Genomic DNA, 27,619 nt, shown 5'->3' on the forward strand with positions numbered 1-27,619 from the left:
GCTTCCTTATTTATTACCCTGGTCCTGGGGCTTGATCTCAGGGCCTAAGCACTGTCCTTAAACTTCTTTGTGCTCAAGGCTAGCACTCTTCCTTTTGAGCCACAGAGCCACTTCTGGCTTTTTCTGTTTATGTGGTGCTGAAGGATAGAACCCAGGGCTTTGTGCATGCTAGGCATACACTCTACCGCCAAGCCACATTTGTAGCCCATAATCCTAGCTTAAGAAACTGAGATATGAGGATAGAGGTTCAAACACATCCCAGGCAGGAAAGTCCATGAGACTTATCTCCATTAAATCACTGAAAACCTCCAAATTGGGCGGTGGTTCACATTGGTAGAGCAAGAGCCTTGGAGCAAAAGAGCTCAAGGGACAGTGCCAAAGCCCTTAGTTGAAGCCTCCTTATGTACCAAAGAAAAAAGAATTTGCTAAGCATCAAAAAATCTGCAAACATTTAGGCTATCATGTAGAAATCTAAAAATCAGCTGTACAGCACTGGCTCACACCTGTCATCCTACCTATTCAGGAGGCTGAGATCTGAGGATCGAGGTTCAAAGCCAGCCCAGGTAGTTATGTCCGTGAGACTCTTATCTCCAACTAGCCACAAGAAAACCGGAAGTGGCACTGTGGCTCAAGTGGTAGAGCACTAGCATTGAGTTGATAAAGCTAGGGACAGCCGACCGGCCCAGACTTCAAGCACCCCTCCCCAAATGGAAATTTAAAGTTCACTCAAGGCCAAATCTTGAAGAAGCCCTGTCCTCTTATTATTTTATAGAGAATTCACCCATCACACATGCAAACTAGAATTCTAAGTTTTCCTCTTCCAGCCTCTGGCACAGATCTGGTTTTTAAAGTATTTTGTTGACTACTGGTGAGGATTTTGTCCTTTTACTCTTTACCTAATGCTTGAATTTAGATCACTCCGCCTTTTTTTCAATCACTTATTTGGATACCATAAAAATGTCGACTAAGATTTTCTGCAAAATACAGTATCTGGGCCGAGAATATGGCCTAGTGGTAGAGTGCGTGCCTCGTATACATGAAGCCCTGGTTTCGGTTCCTCAGCACCACATGTATTCAAAAAGCCAGAAATGTTGCTGTGGCCCAATTGGTAGAGTGCTAACCTTGAGCAAAAGAAGCCAGGGACAGTGCTCAGGCCCTGAGTTCAAGCCCCAGGACTGGCAAAAAAGACAAAAAAAAAAAAAAAAAAAAAGACAACATTTGTTTTGAATTATGTATTCTATTGCAGGTCCAGAACACATAGTTCTGTTCCAAAATGCATTCCACCCTTAGAATTGTCACAACGTGTCCAAAAAAAAAAAAAAAAAACAACAATCTAAAGCAAGTTTCACAGTGTATATAGATAACTCATAGTTTCAGGATATCTGAGTCTCTCTGCAGCCCTCTGGGTTTATTTACATGGATGCCTTGTCTTGGTCTCTTTTGAACCTAGAATTCTACTCTGTTGACGGTAGGTGGCATTCATTCTACATTTCTCCTGTCAATTTGGAACCACAAAAGGTGTTGTAGAATAAGTAATGAAGAAAATGACTACCGGTTTCCTTAAACATCGTTAATACTGTTATAATCTCTCAATCTAATCCCTTAAAATTCCTCAGCTTCTCTCCTCTGCCCAGTGGAATTCTGTGGCATGGCACCATCATGATGACTGGCACTCCCCGGCCAGGCTGATTGTTATCCAGGGAGGCACAGATGGTTCAGGGCACCCAATGCAAAGGGCTAATAAAATTACACTGTAAGTGTGTGCACATTTCTCTATGTGTAAAAGTCACATGCCAAGTCATCACAGAAAACATGGCTGCCTGGGCCCCTGCATGCAGATGGAGCCCTCGGGAATTTCCCATGGGTGGATGGTACCTTGGCTCCTGCCCTGTCTCCAATTCACTGGCAACAAGCCAGAACTGGAGCCCTGTCTCAGCCCTGAGTGACAAAGTAAACAAAATAATAGATGGATCAAAATGAACTCCAGGCAACAGAAACAAGAGTATTTCTGTTTTCTTTGCTTTCTGTTCTGTTGGTTCATTTCCCTTTTAGGAGGGGAAGGAGGGGGCACAGAAATGGAGGGACAAAGTGTGGACAAATGCAGCAGTGGCCCTCATTGGACACTATCTTGAAAATGAAGTGTACAGCTTGTGGGAGGGAGCAGGAAGGAAACACCGGGAGAGAGCAAGGGAAGGGGTGACATTGTCCCAAAACAAATGGACTCTCTGACTGATTTAAAGATAACCTCTTTATAATAACATTAAGACCTACAAAAAATGATTGACTGGAATTCTGAGTGCACCGGGCCAAGAGGCACTCAGCCTATCAGAAGCACTGCAGTGTTTGTAATTACACGTATCACACACACAATGGCACCACCAGGAGCACAGTGGAGATGGCTCCAAACTATCACAGCTACTGATTTAGTTTTTCTCACAGAGCACATACACACCCAGACATGGGTCTCTACCCCATGCTGTTCCCCATGCTCCTCTTCCTTCTTGGCAGATTTCCAGAGTCAGAAAATTAAATTAAATTGTCGGCAGGCGCCCCTTGAGGATTCTGGGCTTTGTGTGGCTGAGCTTGGAAACTCGCTCACATCTGACAAGCCTCGCTGATCAAGATGCCATTCACATTACAAACTAAAGATCATTTGTCTGGAGAAAGGCATAAATGTGGGTGTCACTGGCTTCTCCCCAGGGCTATGGTGCTGACATCCCCCGCGCGCATGTCTGGCCATGAAGACTTTCCTCTTCCTCTTAGCTGTACTCCTGCTTCTGGCCCCAGGGAAACAGGGGTCTTCACGGTGAAGGCGATCAGGGGTGTGGCACACCCCGTGCAGGTACTGGGCGCCATCGGGGCTCGGACGCAGAAGCCCCTCTGCTGTGGTCATGGCTGGGTGTTGGGAGCCGAGCTAGCAGCTAAGCTCATCCTGACCTCTGGCTGTGCTGATGTCAGCAGAATGTCGGGAGCCAAACTTGCAGCTAGTTTCTTTCTCACCTCTGGCTGTGCTGTTATAGCTAGGATGTGCTAGATGCAAGGACCTTTGTTCATGGCCACTATGCAGAATTGCTTTGCTATTGTCTGCACCTTGCTATGTCTGCTGGAGTAGATTCCTATGTTAATCTACCTTATCCTGTGTTTACTGTAATCAAATGTTTTCAAACTTCAAAGCCCCTTTGTGTTCTTAAATTTTAACAACCCTATGCTATTCCCTGGTTGCAAAACTGCATATAAGCTGGAAGTTAAGAATAAACTTGGCTGCAGTCTTGAGTTTCAATCTTATGGCTGCAGACCTCCCATACCCCATCTTTGTCTCTTGTCTATTTTCTCTTGCCTTATTTTTCCTTTTCCTTAATCCTCGCTGCCCCTCAGTCAGGATTCCTGTTTCATTGCTGGCTTCCTCGGCAGGGCTGGGGAGCGCTTGCTGCCTAACTCGGTGCCCACTGGTGAGTCCCCCATCCACTCTGGTGTCGCCCACTGCAATCCAGGAAAGCTTGTCGCCAGCGTGCATGGATGGAAGGATGCTGGCCCAGAAGCCCTTCGGCTCAGGTTCTCACGCTTCCTAACAAAACAGGTGAACAAAGTAAAGTCAAGGGAAAAACTAGCTCTAAAATCAAGGGGAAAATGAGAAAAATCTGAGGCATATAATATAAAGGGAATAGGGAGAGAGAGGGGGGAGAGAGAGAGAGAGAGAGAGAGAGAAAGGGGGTGTCTGGAGCATTCTTGTCCCCCAGGGACTCTGGTGTAATGGCATGATGTACCTTGTCACCTTTCAATCCTATCCCATAAAGCTGAATACTATAGTCAGATCCCCACATAATGAAATGCATTTGTTGTCCAGAGTCAGCACATTGAAGGAAATCTCTTCCCTCCTTCATATTTAATGATTCTCAGAGGAAAAAAATGTGCACAGCAGGCCCATCTCTAAATATTTTATAGACCCAGGACTTGAGGTGAGCTCGGCATCTTCTCGTTGTCCTACAGGTCAGCATAGAGGAGCCCAGGCATAAGTAGCCCAGACTGGGACCGGTGCTACCTCAGTGCAGGGAGAGGCACAGTGGGAATCAGGATTCCACCTCCAGGGACACTTAGGGGCCCCTTCTGTGTCCTTCTCGATGGCAACTTGCAGAGCAGATCCATGCCCGGTCCCAGGGAGTTGAAGGAAGGGCTTCCCAGACCCCAGGGTAGCCAGATCCGCCCCATATGCTAGTGCTGTTTCAACCCATGTGCACTGCACAGAATGTTCACATGAGCTGCTCGCTTCATATTTTTTTTTAGAAATCACTGAAACTCAGAACTTATTCGACACAAGATTTATATAATGTTACATATACAAAAATGCAGCCAACATTTTTGCCTGACATATGCACACATGTGCACACACGCAGAGTCTCTGCACAGGTGTCTCTCATGTTCCACTAGAAGTCTGTGGGCACAGTGGCTCAGGAAGGCACAGAAACTTCCTAAGCTAGATATGCCAATGCTAGCTCATGCATGAACATATGGCAGCCCTTACCTACCTGGCTGTAAGTTTTGCACAGATGTGAATTAGCTGATTCACGTGTTGACATTACATGCTCGCCTTAGCTTAAAGCAGGCTGCTCTTACAATTACTACTGATAAAGTGCTAAATCCAGAACTGGAATTCTATCTCAAATAAGTTTTCTGGTGGTTGATTGGACAGAAATGTCTCTGGACTTTCCTGCCTGGGCTGGATTTGAACCACAATCCTTAGATCTCAGCCTCCTGAGTAGTTAGGACTACAAGCATGAGTCATTGGTGCCTGGCTTGGTTTATTCTTAAAAATAATTGTGTGGGAAGGCAATTTTCATAAAGCCATCTTACATTTCTCTTAAAAAGGAAATAGCAAAGATTATTCACAGACCAGTAACTTCATCTCAGGCAGTTGACTCTGTCCAAATTACTGAGATGAAAAAGAGAGGTACAGACAGATGACAGACAGGCAGATAAGGAGGAGGAGGAGGCATAGTGGAAGGAGGGAAGAAGAGAGGTAAAGAAGAAAGAAGGGAAGGAAGGACATAAGGAGAAGGAGAAGAGAGGGAAAGAAGAAGGAAGAGAGGAGGGAAGAAGGAATGAAAGGAATAAAAGAAAAAATGGGTAAGTAGAGCTAGGCAGTGGTGGCTCAGTGTGAAATCCTAGCTACTCAGGAGGCTGAGATCTGAGGCTCATGGTTCGAAGCCAGTCTGGGCAGGAAAGTCTATGGGACTTTTATCTCCAAAAAACAACTCAGAAAAGGCCAGAAATGGCACTGTAGCTCAAATCGTAGAGCACTAGTCTTGAGCAAAAGAAGCTCAGGGACAGTGCCCAGGCCCTGAGTTCAGGAGAGGCAAACCTCAGAGAGGTTGCTCACACATGCAATTCTATCTACTTGGGATGCTGATATCTGGAGATCACAGTTCAAAGCCAGCCTAGATAGGAAAGTCTGTGAGACTCTCCAATTAACCACCAGAACACTAGAAGTGGAGCTGTGGCTCAATGTGGTAGATCACTAGCTTTGAGCCAAAAGAGCTCATGGGGGCTGAGAATGTGGCTTAGTAGTAGAGTGCTTGCCTAGCATGCAGGAAGCCCTGAGTTCAATTTCTCAGCACCACATAAACAGTTAAAGCCAGAAGTGGTGCTGTGGTTCAAGTGTTAGAGTGCCAGCCTTGAGGCAAAGAAGCTCAGCAACAGTGCCCAGGACTTGAGTTCAAGCCCCAGGACTGGCAAAAAAGAACAATTACTATGATATCCATTCTCTTAACAAAATTGCAAAGGCTATAGACATGGCCATTGTCTAGTTGACGCCTAGACCTATTCAACTTGTATAACTGAAATTTCATATCAGTCTTTCAAATCCTTCCCTCCCCGGATCCTGTAACCATTCCCATTTCTATTTCCTTAATACTTCAGTCTCTTTCTTGACTTTTCAGGCACCATGTAGGAGTGGAACAGAAAGCAGTAGCTGGCAGTGCCCAGTGACCCTCAAGGGGCTCCTGGGCTTTTATTCCCGGGGGTAGGGGGGGCTGCACCTCCTGTGGGGCAGTGTGAAGCTTAACACACAGAAGGGCAGAGCTGGCTATGCTGGAATGCTTCTCAGCTCTGGAGCCCTGAAACTCGGTGAGCAATTAGCCTAATTACAGGCAAGCTGTGGGTACTCATTTCCTCTTTCTATGCACTGTGGATTTCACCAAGGGTCAGGACCAGTGGCCACTTTTCTTTGTTGTAAAAGTTAAAAGTGTAATTTCTTATTTATGTTTTCTTTCCCATTACATGCTGTAGTGAAAGTATTATAATTATTATAATTATATGTACATGCATACAATGTGTAAGGAATGATAAAGTCAGGGTAATCAGGGTCTGTCTTGGGCAGGTTCCATTTTTTTGGTTGTTTTTTTTTGCCACTCCTGGGGCTTGGACTCAGGGCCTGAGCACTGTCCCTAGCTTCTTTTTGCTCAAAGCTAGCACTCTGCCACTTGAGCCACAGTGCCACTTCTGGCTTTTTCTATATATGTGGTGCTAGGGAATCAAACCCAGTGCTTCATGTATAGGAGGCAAGCATTCTTGCCACTAGGCCATATTCTCAGCCCTACTCGTCCAGTTTTTTTAGATGTGTAATGAACTCTTGTTTACTACAAGTACTCTTTTGTGAATTATAACGTTAGACTTCTTTTCTACTTATAACTGTGTTTTGGGCTTGTTGTTATTTGTTGGTTGGTCATGGGGCTTGAACTCTGGGCCTGAGCACTGTCCCTCAGCTCTTCAGCCAAAGGGTCTCATTCTTCCACTTGAGCCATAGCACCACTTCCAGTTTCTGGTGGTTAATTGGAGAGAAGAGTCTGTGGGACTTTCCTGCCTTTGGACCATGATCCTCGGATCTCAGCCTCCTGAGTAGGTAGGATTACAGGTGTGATCTGCTGACTGCTCACACTTTTCCTAGCCTCTAGTGACCACTACTGCACACGAATTCTGTGATGAACTTTTTTAGCTTTCACCAGTGATTGGGCACATAACCACATTCATCTTTCCATACCTAGTTCCTTTCACTTGACATATTCTCAAGTCCTGTCTATGCTCTCTCAAAGGAGAACAGTGTTTAGAAAACTTTACAAGGCACCATGGGAAAAGAGTTGTCAGTTTGCTAAAGTATCTAGCTAATTCATTAAAGGCACCTAACCTAGGGGGTGAACTCATGTAGTATTGTTTCCTTGTGATTGGTTTATTTTACTGAATGGTATAGTCTCCAGTTCCATTCATATTCTTGAGAAACAATGACAGGATTCATATCCCACTATTGCTGAATGAAGAAAGTGAGCCACAGAGCTTCCAGAAAGGCTCAGCCCTGCTGATTGGGGTCCTCTGAGATCCATGCCAAACTTCTGGTTTTGGTGGTACTTGGATTTGAACTCAGTGTCTTACACTTGCTAGACAAGCGCTCCTACCACATGTGCCACACTTACTTTTTTTTTTTTTTCTTTCCTTACTTTTCAGCTAAGTCTTTAAGTTCAGACTGGCCTTCAGATGTGATCTTCCTAATTATGCCTTGTCTGTAGTTGGGAATACTGACACATATTAATATGCCAAGTTTATTTCTTGAAATGGAATATTGAAGGACTAAGACAACTCCATCTTAAAAGAAATAGCAACCATCTTGTTGTTTGTGTTAAGCTAGGAATGACCCAACACATACATAAAACTCGGGAAATAACTTGTTTATGGTAAAATTAGCCAGGCATTGTACAGATTCCAGGAATAAAGTTGTTTGTGCGGATGTTTACGCCGAAACCAATAGGTCATAAAACCCATTTCCCAGATGGCCCAACAGGTTTGGGAACGTTCGGTCACACTGACCGCCTTGGAATGTCCGCCGACCAATTATAGAAGTGTGGAATGTCCTTTGATCAAATTTTAGAAGCCCCTAGCCCCGAGCCAATCAGATTTGTCCTTGCGCCCCGACCCTGCTTGCACCTGGTTTATGTAACTTTGTGATTTTTTTCTTTAAATACCCATGTAAAACTCTGCTCGTGGCCTTCCTCGTAACCTCCGCTGCCTCGGTGTGTAGGACGAGGTCCGGGCTGCAGCTCGCCTAATAAAGCCTTGCCTTGCTTTTGCATTTCGGAACGTCTGGCTCTCGGTGGTCTCTTGGTGGTCTTCTAGGGCTTGGGCACAACACTATTATTCACTTTTTGCAGGGAGAGGGAAAAGGAGAGGGAACAGGTGCAGAGCTGGCATTGAACCCCTTTTGTCCCAATCTGCCCCAGCCTGCGAGGTTTTGTCAACAGGAGCCCAAGGGGGAATTAACCTGAAAGAGAGACAAACCAGACACAAGGAGGGAGACCAAGACAAAGTTCTGATCAAGGTCCCAAACTTTATTTTCGCAGGGCAGCTTATATAGTAATCAGCAAAGGGTAACTCACTTAGACAGGGTCATTAGGTTGCCTGGTTACAGAACCATGGGATGCTCTTTCTCAGGACAGGGACTGGGTAAGTGTGGGGAGCTGGGCTAGCAGCTAAGCTCATCCTGACCTCTGGCTGTGCCGATGTCGCCAAGATGTCCGGAGCCAAACTTGCAGCTAGATTCAGTCTTACTTCTGGCTGTGCTGTTATCGCTAGGATGTACCAGATGCAAGGACCTTTGCTCATGGCCACTATCTGGAATTGCTTTGCCATTGTCTGCACCTTGCTATGTCTGCTGGAGTAGATTCCTATGTTAATCTACCTTTTCCTGTGTTTACTATAATCAAATGTTTGCGAACTTCAAAGCCCCTGTGTGTTCTTAAATTTTAACAACCCTATGCTATTCTCTGGTTCCAAAACTGCATATAAGCTGGAAGTTAAGAATAAACTGTTGCTACAGTCTTGAGGTTCAATCTTATGGCTGCAGACCTCCCGTACCCCATCTTTGTCTCTTGTCTTTTTTCTCTTGCCTTATTTTTCCTTTTCCTTATCCCCGCCGTCCCTCAGTCAGGATTCCTGTTCCCATGCCGGCTGGCCCGGCAGGGGTAAGGTTCACAAGGTTGTTAATTAAAGCTAGACAAGGTATTGGCTTAACAGGCAAGGTTGTAAAAGCATCAAGTGTTCTTATTAGTTAAGTTGTGTAGTTTCTTTAAGTTACATCCTGACAGCTATTTTGGCTCCTGCCACCAATCTCTGCATCCTAAGTAGCCAGCAGAGGCCTGCGACACCATTCCTGGCCTCTGTGCTAAGCTTCTAACCCTTCAACCTGGCAGAAGACAACTCCTGATTGCTTCAGTTGGCTAAGGTTGTGGCAATTTCTCACAGCGGGTCACAGAGAAGCAATGCAGTGTTTTATGCAATGGGAGAAAATGCTCAGTAATGGGGACTGGCTACTAATGCTCTGGGGCCAAAGTCAGACATGGATTTTGATCGATGCACTGTTTTGATTCGAGCACTGTTGTGTTCAGGACCCGGGATCTGTGATAATGGCTGACATCTGGTTTTTCATTTGGCCTTGGTCAGAGAGGGAAATCGGGTGGTCTGCATGGAAGAGGGGCATGTCTCCTCCCTTGAATGGTGGAGGGCTTCTGTGTGGCACACACCCAGCAGCCGTGGTGAAAGTGCCCTGCCCAGCTCGGTCCCAACCCCACCCACCAGAAGAATGGAATGGGCTGGGAGCCAACCAGCTAGAGGGTAATACCTTTAACATGAGTTTTTACAATAGGTTTTTGTTTAACTTTCTTTATTGGTTATTGAGGAATCAGAACAAATATCGGTGAGAAAAAGAAAGTTGGGGGCGGGGAGGGAGAAGAAACATTTAAACAAACAAGAGGTTTTACCTACTCCTGGGGGTGGTGTTCTCCATTCTGGGATGCTTTCCCAGGGGTAGGCAGCAGAATCTGTTGTCTAAACAACTTCTTGCTAATTGTGTAATATATTTTAGATTCCCAACTGCATTCTCCCCCTGCCCCACCTCTTTTTCCTATTGCATTTGCAACATCAGAGTTGTTCTTAAAGCTGCCCCTTGCTACCCCACCTGAAGTAGTATTTACTCGGCCACAGGAGATGGATCACAGCTGCGCACATGGAAGGAGAACCTCTGGATTCACAAGGGATAGTCCTGCTTCGCATTACATTTTCTGCTGTAAACTTTCAGACCTGTCTGTTTTACCCCAAACTTTACATTAGCAGTTGCTAAAGATATAAGAAGGATCTCCTATGCTCTCAAATAACCATGACTTTTCTACCCTTTCTTAACATGTGAGGTTCTGAATTCTTAGGAAAAAATGAGAAGATATTCCCACTGGTGTGAAGCAGTGCGTCTGTTCTGGGCATCATTTCCAGGAGCCCCTTCCAGTTATTAGACAAAGCAGGGGCTGTTTCCAATGCTTGCAAGTCTCTTTACTCCAGCGCCAGAGTCATACCGAGGCCCTAGCAAAGGAGCCATGACAGTACAGACAGGCAGAGAGGCCCTGTGAAGGGCATTTCCTGGCCAGACTCCTATCATCTGGAAGCTCCCAGTCCAATGCCCCCAACACTCTCGGTCTATGCTTAGAAGTTGTACCAAAATCCAAGTGTTCCTTCTGCCTTTTTTTTTTTGGCCAGTCCCGGGCCTTGGACTCAGGGACTCAGGGCCTGAACACTGTCCCTGGCTTCTTCCTGCTCAAGGCTAGCACTCTGCCACTTGAGCCACAGCGCAGCTTCTGGCCGTTTTCTGTATATGTGGTGCTGGGGAATCGAACCTAGGGCCTCGTGTATCCGAGGCAGGCACTCTTGCCACTAGGCTATATCCCCAGCCCCCTCCTTCTGCCTTTTAAACATCCAGTCAGCTAATGCAGAACATGGACGTGGGCATGATTTACAGCACTGTAGCCCTTATAGTATAAGGCCTTCCAAATTTCTGGGGAGACTATGCCCTTCCCCTTTCATGGCATAGTTGAAAACTGAGAACTGAGAACTGAGAGTACCTGCTGGCCTGAACCCTCAGGGCCTTGGGAAGATGTGGTCACATAGTTCTGACCATACAACATTGTGCAGTAGAAACACAATCTACACACATTTCAGTAGCAGGTGAAATCTTATGTTGTAAATTACAAGCAGTGGGGTTATAATGAGCAATGGTTTTAGATAGTGTTTCTTTCCCCAGGGTCACAGTGTGAGCTCTGTTCTGTCTGAGCAGCATGCAATTTGATGGCACTTCTGTGAATGAGGATTGAGTCTGAAGTATGAGGAGCAGGAGACAGAGGCAAGGTTAATGAGTAAAGGGGCGTGGCCATAGCAGGAGTAGGTGAAATGGAGCCCGGGACCAGGGACCAGGTCAGGAATATTAGTGCAGTCCATGGAGCTTCAGTCTTCCCACTGTGGGGCTCATTGATATTTTGTAAAAGAATGCAGCCTCTTAAACCTCACAGTGACAATGTACATTCTCCCTGTAAATGAGTACCAGCCCCGAAGTTTACCAAATGGACTCTTAGGCATTAAATGGGTGTTTTGAGCAGAATACTTAGATAATACGTAGAATACTTAAGTATTTCTTTTTTTTTTCCTTTTTTTTTTTTTTTTGCCAGTCCTGGGCCTTGGACTCAGGGACTGAGCACTGTTCCTGGCTTCTTCCCGCTCAAGGCTAGCACTCTGCCACCTGAGCCACAGCGCTCCTTCTGGCCGTTTTCCATATATGTGGTGCTGGAGAATATGTATGGTAGGCAAGCTCTCTTGCCCCTAGCCCATATCCCCAGCCCCATATTTAGGTATTTCTTAAGGACAAATATTTAGGGTTTTTTTGCCCCTTGGAAGTCATGGATCTAAAGCTCAGGGCCTGAGCGCAGTCCCTGAGCTAAAGAGTCCAAGGCTAGTATTATACAACTTTCAGCCACAGCTCCACTTCTGTGTTCTGGTGGTTAATTGGAGATGAGTCCCCAGAGATAATTGTGGTCCTGATTGTCCCTTCTTGTTCCCCTACATTGTTTGGGTTGCTTATGTGTAACCACTTTTATTAGGAGGGGCCCTAATCAATGTCACTGTTTCCTGTTATTACTGACTACTGGCACTGCTTCTGTAAATCCACTGGCTTCCGTGTAACGCACCGCGTGTGGTTTTCCCTGTCTAAGCTCTGTTGAAAGAAGGCTGGCCTTGCACTCTGCTGCCCGCCCTGTGTAGTGTGGTCTTGAGTTAGTAAAGGCTCCTCACCTTGCTTTTCTGAGTCGGTGGTAGTGTTTACGGGAATTGGGGACACATCAGTCTGGTCCTGAGTAGGAACAAGGGGGCCCGAGGGGAAGAGTGGAGCCAATGGGGAAGGGCTCTGGTGAGCACAAGAGCAAGTAACAGAATAGGCAGCTGAAAGAGGCTGTGTGACAGAGAGGGCTGGAGGGGGAAGGGGAAGGAGGAGGAGGGTTGTAGGGAGGAGGAGAAGCTTGGCATGGTGGGTGGTGTCTTCGCTGAGGCCCGGGTTGAAGGAGGGGGAGGGATTTTAGCTATTCCCCCACCCCACCCCACCATCCCCCGACCCCACCTCTAAGGGTTCAGGTTGGTCTCCTCATCCTGGTCCAGTGAGAGTCTAGCGGTTCAGCAGGTACAAATTATGCAGGAGAGCAAGGAGAGCAGAGCAAGTCAGAGTGGGAAAGGAGAAGGGACCTAAGTTGGGGAGCCCATCTACCTGAGTGTAATTGGGAGGTCAGATCTGGCCCGTGTCATCATTAACTGAGGAGGCACTTGAGGCTGACTCCAGCTCAGATTAGAGCAGAAGCCAACTCCATTTCCACTAAGCTCACCCCCACCCAATTGAGGGAAGCTCCCCTTTATTATGATAAGTTATGTAAATTGACCCCTTGAGGCCTCGAGTCTTCAGGGGCACCTGTGTCCTCCCAAGGGTAGGCTTATGCACCCGTCCTCAAATCCACGGGCCCTCCGAAGTGGGTGTATCCACCTGACATCAAATGTATGCACCAGTATGAAGTAGAATGGGGGTTTTCTACAATGATCCAGCCCCTCCCAAGGGAGAGGATTCCTGGTTCTCCCAAGAGTCCACTGAAGTAGAGTGGTGGTTCGCTACAATGAGACGGGGTCCCCCCACAAAGGAGGGGATTCCTGGTTCCTCCAAGAGTCCACCATACAGTCTCCAGTTACAAGGTGACAAAAAGACAGTTTTATTGGGGAAGTGAAAAGTGAATAAAAAGTGAACCGACTGGCCTTGGTCGCAGTCCGTACTCGGGAGCCGAAACTGCGGACCACGAGTTGCAGGATCAGTGCCCAGACTCGGGAGCTGGGATCGCGTGTCCGTGTGGCTTTCCAGCCTGGTTATAAGGCAAACATCACAGACAAACTTGTCACACGCAGGTGACCAATGAAGATACAACACTTACAGAGCATGCTGGGCCGCACACAGGTGGCCAATAGAGGTACAGTCTGTCTCATAATATCTATTTGAATTAATCTATCATTCTATGCCTACTCATAGCAGGTTCCCTTGAAGCTCCCAGGCCCCAGGTGGTCAATTTACATAACTTATCAAAATAAAGAGGAGCATCCCTGGATGGGGTGGGGGAGAGTTTAGTAGAGTTGGAGTTGGCTTCAGCTCTAATCTGAGCTGGAGTCAGCCTGAAATTTCTCCACAGTTATTGACGGAACTGGGCAGATCTGGCCTCCCTATTACATCCCCCACACAGTCCCCAGCTGCAAGATGACAAAAAGACAGATTTATTGGGGAAGTAAAAAGTGAACAAAAGGTCAACCAACCGGCCTTGATCCCAGCCCAGACTCAGGAGCCGAAACTGCCGACCACGCGTGCAGGATCAGGACCCAGACTCAGGAGCTGAAGCCGCCCGCACATGTGCAGCCCAGACTCGTGAGCTGGAACCATGCTCGCGTGGCCTTCCAGACTGGTTATAAGGCAAACATCACAGTCAAACTTGCCACACGCAGGTGGCCAATGAGGATACAACACATCCAGAGCATGTTAGGCCACACGCAAGTGGCCAAAAGAGTTACAGTCTGTCTCATAGTATCTATTTGGACCAACCTATCATTCTAGTTAGATTTGGCACATAGATTTGAAATCTGGTGGATACACCCACTCTGGAGGGCACAAGGATTTCACACCAGGTGGACATGCTAATCCATGGGAGGGCACAGGTTCCCTTGAAGCTCCCAGGCCTCAGGTGGTCAATTTACATAACTTATCATAATAAAGGGGAGCGTCCCTGGATGGGGTGGGGGAGAGTTTAGTGGAGTTGGAGTTGGCTTCTGCTCTAATCTGAGCTGGAGTCAGCCTGAAATTTCTCCACAGGTAATGATGGCACTGGCCAGATCTGACCTCCCGATTACACCAAGCACCTGCAGGACACGTGTCGGTCCCTCAAGATGTCGGGATCCAGTGTCCCTTGATGGAGACAACTGGACTCATTGTTCAGGAAATACTGAGGCCAGATTTGATGACATGAGCATACTGGACGCTTGGCCAAGAAGGAAACCTACCACATGGTCCAGTAGAAAGAAATTTGGTGGGGGTGGGGGAAGAGTAAACTGCCAGCCCACACAAGATGGAGGCATGGGGAGACAGAGGAGAAGGAAGCAGAGAAAAGAAAATAGAGCAAAAAGGAAAAGGGGGTGGGGTGGGGAGGGAAAGGGAGGCTGCTGTTAGCTAGATCATATAGGGAAAGGCTGGAGATCTGGCCAGGTGGATTGGATGTGACCTCAGAGATGGCAGAGGTAGCTGCTCCCAGGTATCTCAGTTACCTAGGTTAACTCAGGTCCTGGGCGCAGAATTAAACCTAAACCGGTGGGGTCATCTGCATGGAGCCTCCCAGGCTGGATCTTACACACATGAGCTTAGGAGGCTTTAGGTCACAGAGTTTAGAGACTCCAGGTGAGGCAAAAGACAGCTAGGAAGAGAATCCAGAGGAATTGGCTTGGGCCCCTCCTGTGGTGAGAGCCCAGAGCTGATGCCTCTGTGGGTGTCCTTTCAGGTCTTTGGTCAACTTGTTGTAAACAAGTAAAAGGCATAGGGGAGCCTCCTTTTTAGGGTCTCTAGAAACAGCAGGCTTAGAAAAAGTAGTTGACCTAGGGAGGGGCAAACCTGAGTGGAATAACTGGAGCCCCAAGCAGCTGGGCCTGGAGCTGCTGGAGCTTGCAAAAGAAAGGAAGGAGAGATCAAGCCCAATAGTTACCCCATTTGCATGTTTTAAAGAAGTTAGCTGGGTCCTTAGTAAGTACCAGTTAAGCCCAGAACCAACAATTAAAGAGGATTTTGATTGCTTTAATGATTGCCTTAATGTTTCATTGCTTTATTCGCCAGAGTTTTACTGGAATTGCTAGTTGTGATCAGTAACTGCCACTTCCACTTCTGTAAGTCTGTTGCTATCACCTGTGTGTGGAGGTGAACTTATGCTGAGCACATCTAAATGAGACTCCTAGCCCAATAGACTGAGTGCTGCTGACTACTGTTGTGGGTTGGAAGCCCACCTGGATATTTGGTATATAGCATTGAAATTTTGAAAGTGCTTTAGAAATGATGTAAATGCCAATGAATGACTGTCGACTGGCACTAGCTTTGAACAAATATGACTGATATCGTATAATGTAATCTGGCCTGAGCTCTATTTATCAAACTTGTTTTGAACTTGTTTTGCTTTGCTAGGTATTGTCCACATCTATCTGTGAGCCTTCCTCTTCCTCTTCCCCTGTTCCCCGCACCCCTTGCAGAGTTGCATCCTATTTTATCACCTCATGGTGAGGTGATTTCCAGTAAAGGTCAAGACACCCTAACCTGTGTGACTGATTCCGATAGTTAGAATAAAGGGGAAATTCCTGTGGTTTGGGGGCTTATAGGCAACCTTCTGACATGGCTCTGGGCTCCATCTTGAGGTCCCAGCCTTGACCCTGCCTGGACTTTCTCTCTCACCAAAATTCTTTACATCCCCGATTGTCATCTGACTGAGTGGTCTCTTTGATCATCGATCCCTGAACCCCATAACACTATGGTAAGTATAGTAATACAATTTGATTGGACTCTACACTTTAAAAAACGTGGAGGCATATACCTGCTCCTCCCAAGTAAAAGGCACCTGCATTCACAACCCAGGCCGCAGCTGGTTAAAACCGGGCTTGCTCAGTGAGTTTGCAGAGCAGGCTCCCAGAACCAGGCCTGGGTAAGTTACTAAAATCAAAACCACAAACTTGCAAAGCATGTCCTGAAACTTTTTGTTTTGGGCCACCTTCTACCCTACTTAAGACCCTTGAGCCCTGCCTGGAATTGTTTGCCAGGTCTCCTAACTCTCCTCAGGTCACTGTGGCTAAGATGACCCTCTTCAACTGTCCATTAAAGTTTATCTGGTCTGTTGAGTTTGCTGTATTTATTCTAATATCCTTGTGACACAGGTTTCCCAGCACAAGTTATAACAGAGGCACAGGCAATTATCTTCCGAATAGAAGTCCAAGTGCCCTGGAAATGAGCCTGCCCTGGTGGTTTTAATTAAGATATCTCACCAGGCACTTTCTGCTCAGGACAACAATCCTAGCTACCGACGAGCTGGAAATCAGAGGATCAATTTCCTAAGCCAGCTCAGGCAGGGACATCTTCCAGACTCCTATCTCCAATAAACTACTTAGAAAAAAAAAAACCCACCAGAAATGGCGCCTTGGCTCCAGTGGTAGAGGGCTATCCTTGGGAAAAAGACTCTCAGGATCAGATTTTAGGCCCTGCCTTCAGGACCCTGGCCCAGTTCACATACCAAAGGTTCACATGTATCCTGGAAGAGGAAATACTTGGGAAAACAGCTCCTCCTTGTGGACCATGCATTCCCTCTCAACGACAAACAACTGTTTTTAAATATATGGCAGGATGCATTATCTCCTAAAAGGGATGTCCACATATAATGGTCAACTATTTCAAGAAGAAGTCAGTCCTAGAGACCTGAGCCCAGGTAATAAAAATGTCACACTGAAGGTGATGAAGATCAAATGTAAACACAACTGTTTACTTAACTACAGCAGGGCTGTCCACCCACCTTCCAATGCCCAGAGGGGAGACAAGCCATCCTTTCAATTGCAGATTAAGGGGGTTGCATAGACCTAAAGGGGATATGTAAAGACATAGTGTTGTTTAGCCCCAGTGGGCACCACCGGAATTCCCAGAGTCTGGGGCTGGGACCTGAATTTCCTGGGACCAACCCCCCACCTCATTAGTGGGCCAGTCTCTTCTTTTCAGAGGCCTGTCCTTTTGGGGCTGAAGGACAGCCCTGGGCGTGACTGTTCACCCAGTGCTCTGCAGAGTTGCTGATTGGATGGAGGCGCACGTGTGGGAGGAGCCAGGACTTCACTTTCCCAGTGGCTGGAAATCTTAGGCTGGAGGTGGCTGCTGGCTTCTTCCTCCCTCCTTGCTTCCTTCAGCGTGGCACTGGGACTGCCTGGGAGTGAAAGCCTAGTGGAGCACTGTCTTGGGATGATGGCGTCCCCGGTGAGTAGCAAAAGCTTTCCTTAAAGAAATGAGACTTTGGCATCGGGTGTTTATATCTTTTTTTTCTTTTACTGTCAGTGGGAGGACTTGAACTCGGCCTCAGCACTGTCCCTGGCCTGTTTTGTTGCAGGCTACTGCTCTACCACAGAGAGTCACAACCCCACTTTGTATTTCCTTGGTGGTTCATTAGAGATAAGACTCTTGAGATGCTTCTGCTTGGGCTGCCATTGAGGCCCAATTCTCAGAACTCTGCTTCCTGAGCAGCTCAGATGGGCTCAGCTTACAGACTAGAGCCAACAGTGCTCCGCTGCGTTATCATATTAAGTACAAAGAAGACTTGTTCACGAGTTGGAATTCCAAGGAGTGACTCTGAAGTAGTGGTCACTGATCGGAATATTGTCCACTAGTAAATGATCCGTGCACTCTGGCCTGCAATTCAGTGGTGTGTGGAAGGAGCACAGGGAATGTCTTCCTTTCCTGTTTGGTGGCCTCATGGGAATTGGCTTGTCAGAGTGTCCAGTGAGGGTTTGTGAAGTTACCTTTAAATGTGGGGACTCTTCACTTAGGGTTGTTGACTTTGTGGAATAAGAATTTCTGGGCAAGGCAGGATGTAAGAAAACATAGCAGAGCTTAATGGAGTAAGCAAAGTAGTAGACAAACAGAAGTGCAGTAGCACATACTAGCAGATTATGAATGCCACACGAATACTCCTAACAGCCAAGGATCTGTTTCCCCGTCTCTTCTGCCCAGCTCCACAATCTGTTAGAGTGCCCCTTCCCTGTTTGTCTGCTGGTCCATTTGCTTGCTTGCGCAATCAATAAAGCTCAGCCTAGTTCTTACCATGGCGACTGGTCCAGAAGTTCTTTTCTGTGATTGAAGTCAAGGACTCCAAGAGTCACCACTTTTAAAGGAAAACTTCACCTACCCTCCCCAATGTCCAGCGACTCATTAATCATGCTGATGTGTGCAACTGAGTTAGTGTGGTGCTAACTGTGGTCCCTAAAACTGAGTTCCCACAGGCTAAGAGGCGGTACTTTCAGCGGTTCCCTGGGGAGAAACTAAAAATTGTAATCACAATTTTGTAGTTACTAACTACTAATTTTGCTTCTGTAAATCCCTTTGTGGTTAAGGACCTAGGAAAGACCATAAAATGCCCTGGGGCAGATGGCTTTCAGAAAAACTGTAAATACCCATATGAGTGACCTGCAGAGAAGAAAAACAAGTTTTACAATCACCAGAACTCCCCCACCCAGGTGTGGTTTCCTGTATCTAAAACCCTGCAGTGGTGCACTGTCCCCCTTGCTACACCCTTAGGGCTTAACCAATCAATTCTAAAAGTGTCGGTCCCTCGATCTCACCAATGACCCTTTCCGGATTTCCCTTCACCAAATGCGCCAAACATGCTTTAGAATTATTTTATAATTTTCCCGAGGTGTGTGTTGATTTGTTAAAAGATGCTATAGTGTATGCTAAGTCCTTGCCTCCCCCACAAAAAAATGTATAAAACAGCTGAAAGCCCTAGGCTCATGGCCTCTTAGTGTCCAGTTGCCAAGTGCACGGAGGACCAAGCTCGAGCTTACAATAAATACTCCTTTTGCTTTTGCATATGTGTAGGTCTCTGGTGGTCCTTGTGGGGGTCCGGTGTTTGAGCATAACAGCTGTTCCTCTCCCCAATGGCCCAGGTTGAACTGGGAGATCGGGGCATTGCTGAGGGAAACTGAAAGCCTTAATGTAGCTCAGTCACAAGCAGTTGTTTGTTTGAGGTAACTTTAAACCAGGTTGTAATGGGGGAAGGATCCGAGGGAGGGGGTCTCCCCGCCCCTCGAAGAGTCCACCACTCAGAGAGAGTCTACAGTAAAAAGATGGAGGTATTGGGGAAGTAAGAATAAATTGACTGGGCAGGGCCACAGCCCAGACTTGGGGAGTGCTAGAGCTGCTGCTTTATAGAGTTATAATGGCCAAGGCCGCGTGGACAATCTCGCCACAGGTACCTGGCCAATGAGGTCACAACACCTATAGAGTATGCTAAGCCACACGCAGTTGTCCAGTAGAGTTACAACCTGTTACATAGTATCTGCTTGAACCAGCTAGTTAGAGTTGGCAGGTGGATTGGGGGGTGGGGTGGGGTGGACAGTTTCTATTGTTTACAGTGATGGGGGGAACCTTCCCATGCTTCTGAGAAGTTGGGGCAGGGCCCTCAACTCTGAAGCTCAGGGCTGAGGGAGATAATGGAGATGGAGTCAGCTTCTGATCTCCAGATCTGGCCTCCCTCACCATCTTGATGTTTGATGACTGGTAGTTACCCCTAGGAAATTTCATGAACAGAATTCAGTTTGAAGGTATACATTTAGGAGAAAAGTGGGAATAAATATAGAATATAGGGCAAAATGAAAACATTAGGTAAAATTTTGGAAATTGGACAGACCCCAATAAAGAGGCTTCTTGTAATAGGGAGGTGGGATCTGGCTATCGCCATCACTGACCACACCGCGAATTGTACTATCTGCCACCTTGGCTTCATGGTGTGCCTGTTGTCCTATAGGTTAGTGTACCTGTCAGTCAAGTGCCTGGCTCTGGGAGCTTGCTGTGACCCAATCCCCAGACTTGATTTTATTTAGGGTCATGCCAACTCAGGTGCCATTGTTTGTGTCTCCATCTTTGCTTCCCTGCGTCCTCTCACCTGGCTGGTCTCTAGTCTCCATGGCGTCCCAAGTCAGCTCTCCATTGGAGCTGGATTGGTTTGCTCCTATGGTTTTTGTTCTTTCTTCGCTCTCTGTCCTGTTTCCCGACAGTGTTAAGGGTATGTGTGGGCTGCAGGCCTTTCTAACAAGCGGCTGCCTGCAGACTGCTAGTGCGCTATTAAAAACTCCAGGACTCCATCCTTCAATATGTAGCCTCTATAATAATTTACTGGACTATAAAACACTTCCTACTTAGCAGAATGGAAAGAACAAGAAGATAGACAGTGATATATAATACATGAGTTTGCATAAACACTGAGCATGAGACATGCTATCAGGAATGAATGGTGATCACTGGGCTCTCAGTGTCCCCCTGACTGGTCTTGGAGAAACTGCCATTCTTAATGCCCTTGAACCTCATTCTGACCAACCCTGTCATGATCTGTGCCCAGAAATGACACCACAAAGATCCCATGCTTTGTTGGAACTCCTTCATTCTAAAGAATGTAAGGATCTCCTCCAGCTGCTCTCGACTTTGAATAAATAATACAGTGCTGGCTTTATGTTCTCAAGGAAGGAATGGCTACTGTGTTGCTTGCTGCAGTTGCACAGGATATTAGGGCCCGGGCTGCTCTGCTTGCAATCCTAGCTACTCAGGAGCCTGAGATCTGAGGGTGGCACTTTTGAAGACAGCCTCATGAGGCAACTGGGGAGACTCTTATTCAGTTGACCAGCAAAAAGCTGCAAGTTGGAGGTGTGACTAAAGTGTTGGAGCACTAGCCTGGAACAGAAAAGCTCTGGCATAGTGTCAAGGCCCTGAGTTGAAGCCCGAGAACCCGCAAAAGAAAAAAAAAAGCATATAATATCATTGAAAGATTTTATTGAGTGATACTCTTAGGTATAGTTATGGAAACCATTCATTGCAACGAAGGTGCAAACAATGTTATGAATGGTTTTCTGAAGTTTTCATCTTTACTTTTTGACAGTGCTGGGGCTTGAACTTTGGGCCAAGGCACTGTCACTGAGGTTATGTGGCTCAAGGCTAAGGATCTAGTGTTTGAGCCACAGTGCCACTCTGGCATCTTCTGTGCAGCTTACTGGAGATGTGAGTCTCTGAGACTCTCCTTCCCTGGCCTGGTTTGGAACAATGATCCCCCGATCTCTGTCTCCTTGCACCAGATGCAGGTGAGGGTTTGTGACATTTTCCTTTTAACATAGGGACTCCTCTCTTAGAGTCCTTAACTTCAATCCCAGAAAAAGAATTTCTGGACAATTCACAGTGATAAGGAAACTTGGCTGAGTTCTACTGAGGAAGTAAGCAAGCCAGTAGACAAAAAGGAGACAGAAATTCAGAAAGCAAGGGCACACTCTTACAAGAGTGCAGGTCCTGTCTTGGATAGACAGAGATAGGCAGTTCCTTGGCTGTTGAGACTATTAATATGGTAAAGGCAGGGGGTGTGACTTCAACTGTATGCCAAGATAGGTGTTTTCTCTTTGCCCTAATCACCAACAGTTGGGGGTTGGTGTTATGTCTTGAGTTTCTGGATGTTTGGGGCTCTCTCGGCAGGTGGAACCCATCCTGCCATGGAGCAGTTCCTTTTCCTTGAGATAAGGAAAGCCCCTTGTTGTCTACATTTTGATTGGGGGTTTCTTAAGTTTGTGGGGAGCATTTAATTTGGGAAGGCATACATCCTGCCAGAGAAATGTTATTTTTGGGGCTGAGAAATGTGTTTCTCAGGAAGGGATGCATCCTGTTGTGCCTCTGAAGCTGAGATAGTGATTGTATGTTTCTAAACACCACATTACTGAGTTGCCTTCACCGGGCCTCATTCTTCTGAACTTATCCGGCCTCATTTCCCCACGAATAACTTTGGTTCCTTAATCTTAGGAGAAGTTGATGGACTAGGTTTAACCTTGAGTTTTTTGATTCCTGGCAGCCTTTTACCCTGCTTCCTTTTCTGTAGTCGATCCTGCCTATCCCTCAGTGGGTAAAATGAACCACCAGTGGCTGAGTGCTTCTAGTAACATTTAAGTCTTCGAATGGAGCATAGGTGACTCACAGCAGTAATTCTATCTACTCAGAAGGCTGAGACCTGAAGATCCCAGTTCAAAGCCAGCTTGGCCAGGAAAACCCATGAGATTCGTTTCTCCACTAATTTACCAAGAAGAAGAAGGAGGGAGAGAGAGAGGGAGAAGGAAAAGGAGGGGGAGGAGAAGGAGGGAGAAGGAGGAGGAGGAGGAGGAGGAGAGGGAAGAGAGGGAGAAGAGGGAGGGGTGGGTGAGAGAAGGAGAAGAAGAAAAATGGGGAAATGGAAGTATAGCTCTGTTGGGAGAACACTCAGATTTAGCAAAGGAAACTCTGAGACAGCATGTAGGTCATGAGATCAAAGCCCAATACCTGCACAAACTTTATTCTAAAGGTCTCATAACAATGTTGCTCCAAAGGCTGAGGACTGGCCACTGTTGCTCAAAGCCCTGCAGAGAAATCGTCCAGACACTTTTTTTTTTTTTTGGCCAGTCCTGGGGCTTGGTCTCAGGGTCTGAGCACTATCCCTGGCTTCTTTTTTTTTGCTCAAGGCTAGCACTCTGCCACTTGAGCCACAGAGCTACTTTTGGCCATTTTCTGTATATGTGGTACTGGGGAATTGAACCCAGGGCTTCATGTATACGAGGCACGCACTCTTCCCACTAAGCCATATCCCCAGCCCGTCAACCAGACTCTTATCTCTCATCAAGCACCAAGAAAAGCTGGAAGGGGAGCTGTTGCTCTAGGGGTAGAGCACAAACTAGCCTTGAGCAACCATGCTCAGGGTCAGCACCCAAGACCCGAGTTCCAGTCCCAAGAGAGGAAGGTGTTCCATGTGGAATGTGGGTTATTCCATATTGTCTCTTCCACATGCCATGTAGTCTTCTGGGGTGTGCCTTGCTCATCCGCCCCTCCACAGCACCCTACACTGTGCCATCGCTGAGGCCGCTGAGCCCACTCACGCTGAGAAGAACCATTGGTTTCTTTTTTAGTTTTTTGTTTTTTGGTCAGTCCTGAGCCTTGAACTGAGGGCCTGAGCACTGTCCCTAGCTTCTTTTGCCTCAAGGCTAGCACTGATCCACTTTAGCCACCACCCCTTTTCTGGCCTTTTCTATATATGTCGTGCTGGGGAATCGAACCCATGGCTTCATGCAAAGGAAGCAAGAACTTTTGCAACTAGGCCATAGAACTGTTGATTTCTGTGCATACCCGGTCACCCCTCTACCTACCTGAGTTGGCGTCATCTCAAGGCTTGTCTGTTGAACTTGCCCCTGTTGCACTGTCAAATGGGAACTGTCTTGGGTGTTGTAGGAACCTCTGAACATTGAAGATGTAACTGTGAGCTTCACCCCTAAAGAGTGGGACCTGATGAACGCAGCACAGAGGAAGTTGTGGAGAGATGTGATGTCAGAGGTTGCCTGTCTGCTGGAGTCCATTGGTGAGTACCGGGACCCGTCCAGTGCACATATATACTTATCAATGTGAGTATATAAAATTTAGCACATATATACGTTCATATGCTTTCACTCAGCTTCTTTCCACTGGAATTTCTACTTGAATTCAGCCTGTGAGAATATACTTTGACGGTAGCTTGTGTTTTGTTAAGGCAGAAATAGAAACTGAGGGATTACTTCTGAATCCACCCGTAGACTATATATTGTATTTTCCCATTGTTTGTGAACATGGAGTTACATGAACAGCATCTTAATCTAATTTGGAGGCACTGTGGGATTCCTAAGATTCAGTTGTATTATCTAGATTATAGTTATACTGTATTATCTTACCTACTCTATTTCCAATTACAATCGTAGCTACATAGGAAAGCTGAAATCTGAGGATGGTGGTTTGATGCCATCCCAACAGGAGAACTCTGGGAGACTCTCTTATTCAGCACAAAAAAGAAGAAAGTGGGGCTGTGGCTTAAGTGGTGAAGCACTAGTCTTGAGGCAGAAATCTCAGCAACAGCACACAAGTCCTGATTTGAAGCATCAGTGATGACAAATTATCATTCATGATCGTGAATATGACAGGAGGTGCTTTTCCTAAGAATTGTTTCCTTTCCTTTGATTCATTGAATGACTACACAAATGCGGATTAAGATGCTTTTAAAAATCTCTTTCCGCTTTCATGCTAGGTATGCTATTAAACATTTCTTACAGGCATTTTCATTCCACATGGCAAAGATGGCCGTCTTTACATACAGCAAGTCAGCGAAAAGGTCCACTTGACCCCGTCAGTGGTAAGTTACACGGATGTGACTCCTGTCATGACCAGTAAAGACCTGGTTTCTTAGGTTTGGGGGGAGCGTTTTACTCGGGAAGGCATACATCGTGCCCAACAAATGTTATTTCTTGGGCTGAGAAATGCGTTTCTTGGGAAGGGATGCATCCTGTTCGCCTCTAAAGCTGAGATAGTATGTTTCTAAACACAACATTTCTGAGTTGCCTTCACCGGGCCTCATTCTTCTGAACTTATCTGGCCTCATTTTCCCATGAATAACATTGTCCCTTAATCTTAGGAGAAGTTGATGGACTAGCTTTAAGCCTGAGGTTTTTTATTCCTGGCAGCCTTTTACCCTGCTTCCTTTTCTGTAGTCCATCCTGCCTTATCCCTGAGTAGGTAAAATGAACCACCAGTGGCTGAGTGCTTCTAGTAACATTTAAGTCTTCGAATGGAGCATAGGTGACTCACAGCAGTAATTCTATCTACTCAGCAGGCTGAGACCTCAAGATCCCAGTTCAAAGCCAGCTTGGGCAGGAAAACCCATGAGATTCATTTCTCCACTAATTTACCAAGAAGAAGAAGGAGGGAGAGAGAGAGGGAGAAGGAAAAGGAGGGGGAGGAGAGGGAGGGAGAAGGGGTAGGAGGGGAAGGAGAGGGAGGAGAGGTTAGGGTGGGTGAGAAAAGGAGAAGAAGAAGAGAAATGGGGAAATGAATGTATACCTCTGTTGGGAGAACACTCAGATTTAGCAAAGGAAACTCTGAGACAACATGTAAGTCATGAGGTCAAAGCCCAATGCCTGCACAAACTTTATTCTAAAGGAGTCATAACCACGTGGCTCCGAAGGCTGAGGACTGGCCACTGTTGCTCAAAGCCCTGCAGAAAAATCCCCCAGACTCTTATCTCTCATCAAGCACCAAGAAAAGCTGGAAGGGGAGCTGTGGCTGTAGGGGCAGAGCACAAAGTAGCCTTGAGAAACCATGCTCAGGGTTAGCACCCAAGACCCGAGTTCCAGTCCCAAGAGAGGAAGGTGTTCCATGTGGAGTGTGGGTTATTCCATATCATCTCTTCCACATGCCATGCAGTATTCCGGGGTTCGCCTGCTCATCTGCCCCTCCATAGCACCTTACAGTGTGGACAGCGCTGAGGCCACTCACGCTGAGGGTGCCCCATTCTTGCCCTGAAGAACCGTTGGTTTCTTTTTTTCTTATTTTTGGGCCAATCCTGAGCCTTGAACTGAGGGCCTGAGCACTGTCCCTACCTTCTTTTGCCTCAAGGCACTGCACCACTTCTGGCCTTTTCTATATATGGGGTGCTGGGGAATCGAACCCAGGGCTTCATGTATAGGAAGCAAGAACTCTTTGCCACTGGGCCATAGAACTGTTGATTTCTGTGCATACCCAGTCTCCCCTCTACCTACCTCAGTTGGCGTCATCTCAAGTCTTGTCTGATGAAGTTGTCCCTGTTGCACTGTCGAATGGGATCCGTCTTGGGTGTTGTAGGAACCTCTGAACATTGAGGATGTAACTGTGAACTTCACCCCCAAAGAGTGGGCCCTGATGAACGCAGCACAGAGGAAGCTGTGGAGAGATGTGATGTCAGAGGTTGCCTGTCTGCTGGAGTCCATCGGTGAGTACTGGGACCCATCCAGTGCACATATATACTTATCAATGTGAGGTATAAAATTAAGCATATATATATACGTACATATACATTGACTCAGCTTCTTTCCATTGGAATTTCTATGTGAATTCAGTCTGTCAGAGTATACTTTTGACGGTAGCCTGTATTTTGTTAAGGCAGAAATAGAAACTGAGAGATTACTTCTGAATCCACCCCTAGACCATATATTGTATTTTCCTATTGTTTGTGAACATAGAGTTACATGAACAGAATCTTAATCTAATTTGGAGGCACTGTGGGATTCCTAAGATTCAGTTGTATTATCTAGATTACAGTTACACTGTATTCTCTTAGCTACTCTATTTCCAATTCCAATCGTAGCTACACAGGATTGCTGAAATCTGAGGATGGTGGTTTGATGCCATCCAAACAGGAGACCTCTGGGATACTCTCTTACTCTGCACAAAAAAGCAGAAAGTGGGGCTGTGGCTAAGTGGTGAAGCACTAGCCTTGAGGCAGAAATCTCAGCAACAGCACACAAGTCCGGGTTTGAAGCGTCAGTGATGACAGAAATTTTTCATGATTGTGAATATGACAGGAGGTGCTTTTCCTAAGAATTGTTTCCTTTCCTTTGATTCATTGAATGACTACACAAATGCGGATTAAGATGCTTTTAAAATCTCCTCCCGCTTTCATGCTAGGTATGCTTTTAAACATTTCTTACAGGCATTTTCATTCCACATGGCAAAGATGGCCGTCTTTACATACAGCAAGTCAGCGCTAAGGTCCACGTGACCCCGTCAGTGGTAAGTTACACGGATGTGACTCCTGTCATGACCAGTAATGACCTGGCAGTGGAAAGAGTAGCGGAAAAAGCAAGTGCCTGCCTCATCCTTAGCTGAGGAAATGTCTTGGTTGAAAGCTCCACATAGTTTGAATTTTGTGAGGAAAATAACAGGATTTCAAAACCTTCATCTCAGGGTCTAAGAATGTGGCTTCATGGTAGAGTGCTTGCCTAGCATACGTGAAGCCCTGGCTTTGATTTCTCAGTACTATATGAACAGAAAAAGCCAGAAGTGGTGCTGTGGTTCAAGTAGTAGAGCACTAGCCTTCAGCAAAGAGAAGCTCAGGGCCAGTGCCCAGGCCCAGAGTTCAAGCCCGAGGATTAGCAAAAACAAAAATAAAAACAAACTTAAACTCAGATATGCAATACAAAATAGTTTGAAGCCAATGATCTTACCTATCTATGTGTCTGTCTATGTCTCTCTCTTCAACTATGTGTATACTCTCTCTTTTTGTCTCTCTTTTTTTCTGTCTCTCTGTCTGTCTGTTTGTCTCTCTATCTCTCTATCTCACACACACACCCACACACATGCCGATCTGGAAATTAACTTGATTCTTATCTTGTTGACATCTTACATGGAGCATGTCTTTGGCATTTTCAAGGTGTGGATATAAAAGAAAAAATCAGTTGGTTGTTGTTTTTGCTTGTCCTGAGGCTCGAACTCAGGGCCTCGGTACTGTCCCACTCCTTCTGTTGCTCAAGGCTAGCACCCTCCCACTTGAAGTACAGCACTTCTCCCAGCTTTTTGTGAATGGATTATTGCAGGTAAGATGCTCATGGACTTTCCTGAACTGGCTGACTTTGAACCATGATTCTC

The 27,619-nt window shown here is 46.4% G+C and overlaps 1 long non-coding RNA gene across 1 annotated transcript; it reads left to right on the forward strand.

Moving 5' to 3' along the window:
• The first annotated feature begins 576 nt into the window (after window positions 1–576).
• LOC125338663 lies at window positions 577–27,155 on the forward strand. Its single transcript, XR_007208347.1, has 3 exons — window positions 577–653; window positions 11,176–11,181; window positions 27,081–27,155. It is a non-coding gene; the product is annotated as an uncharacterized LOC125338663 (long non-coding RNA).
• The last annotated feature ends 464 nt before the right edge of the window (window positions 27,156–27,619 follow it).

The sequence above is a fragment of the Perognathus longimembris genome, chromosome 20 (assembly GCF_023159225.1).
Source record: "Perognathus longimembris pacificus isolate PPM17 chromosome 20, ASM2315922v1, whole genome shotgun sequence".
Lineage (NCBI taxonomy): Eukaryota > Metazoa > Chordata > Mammalia > Rodentia > Heteromyidae > Perognathus > Perognathus longimembris.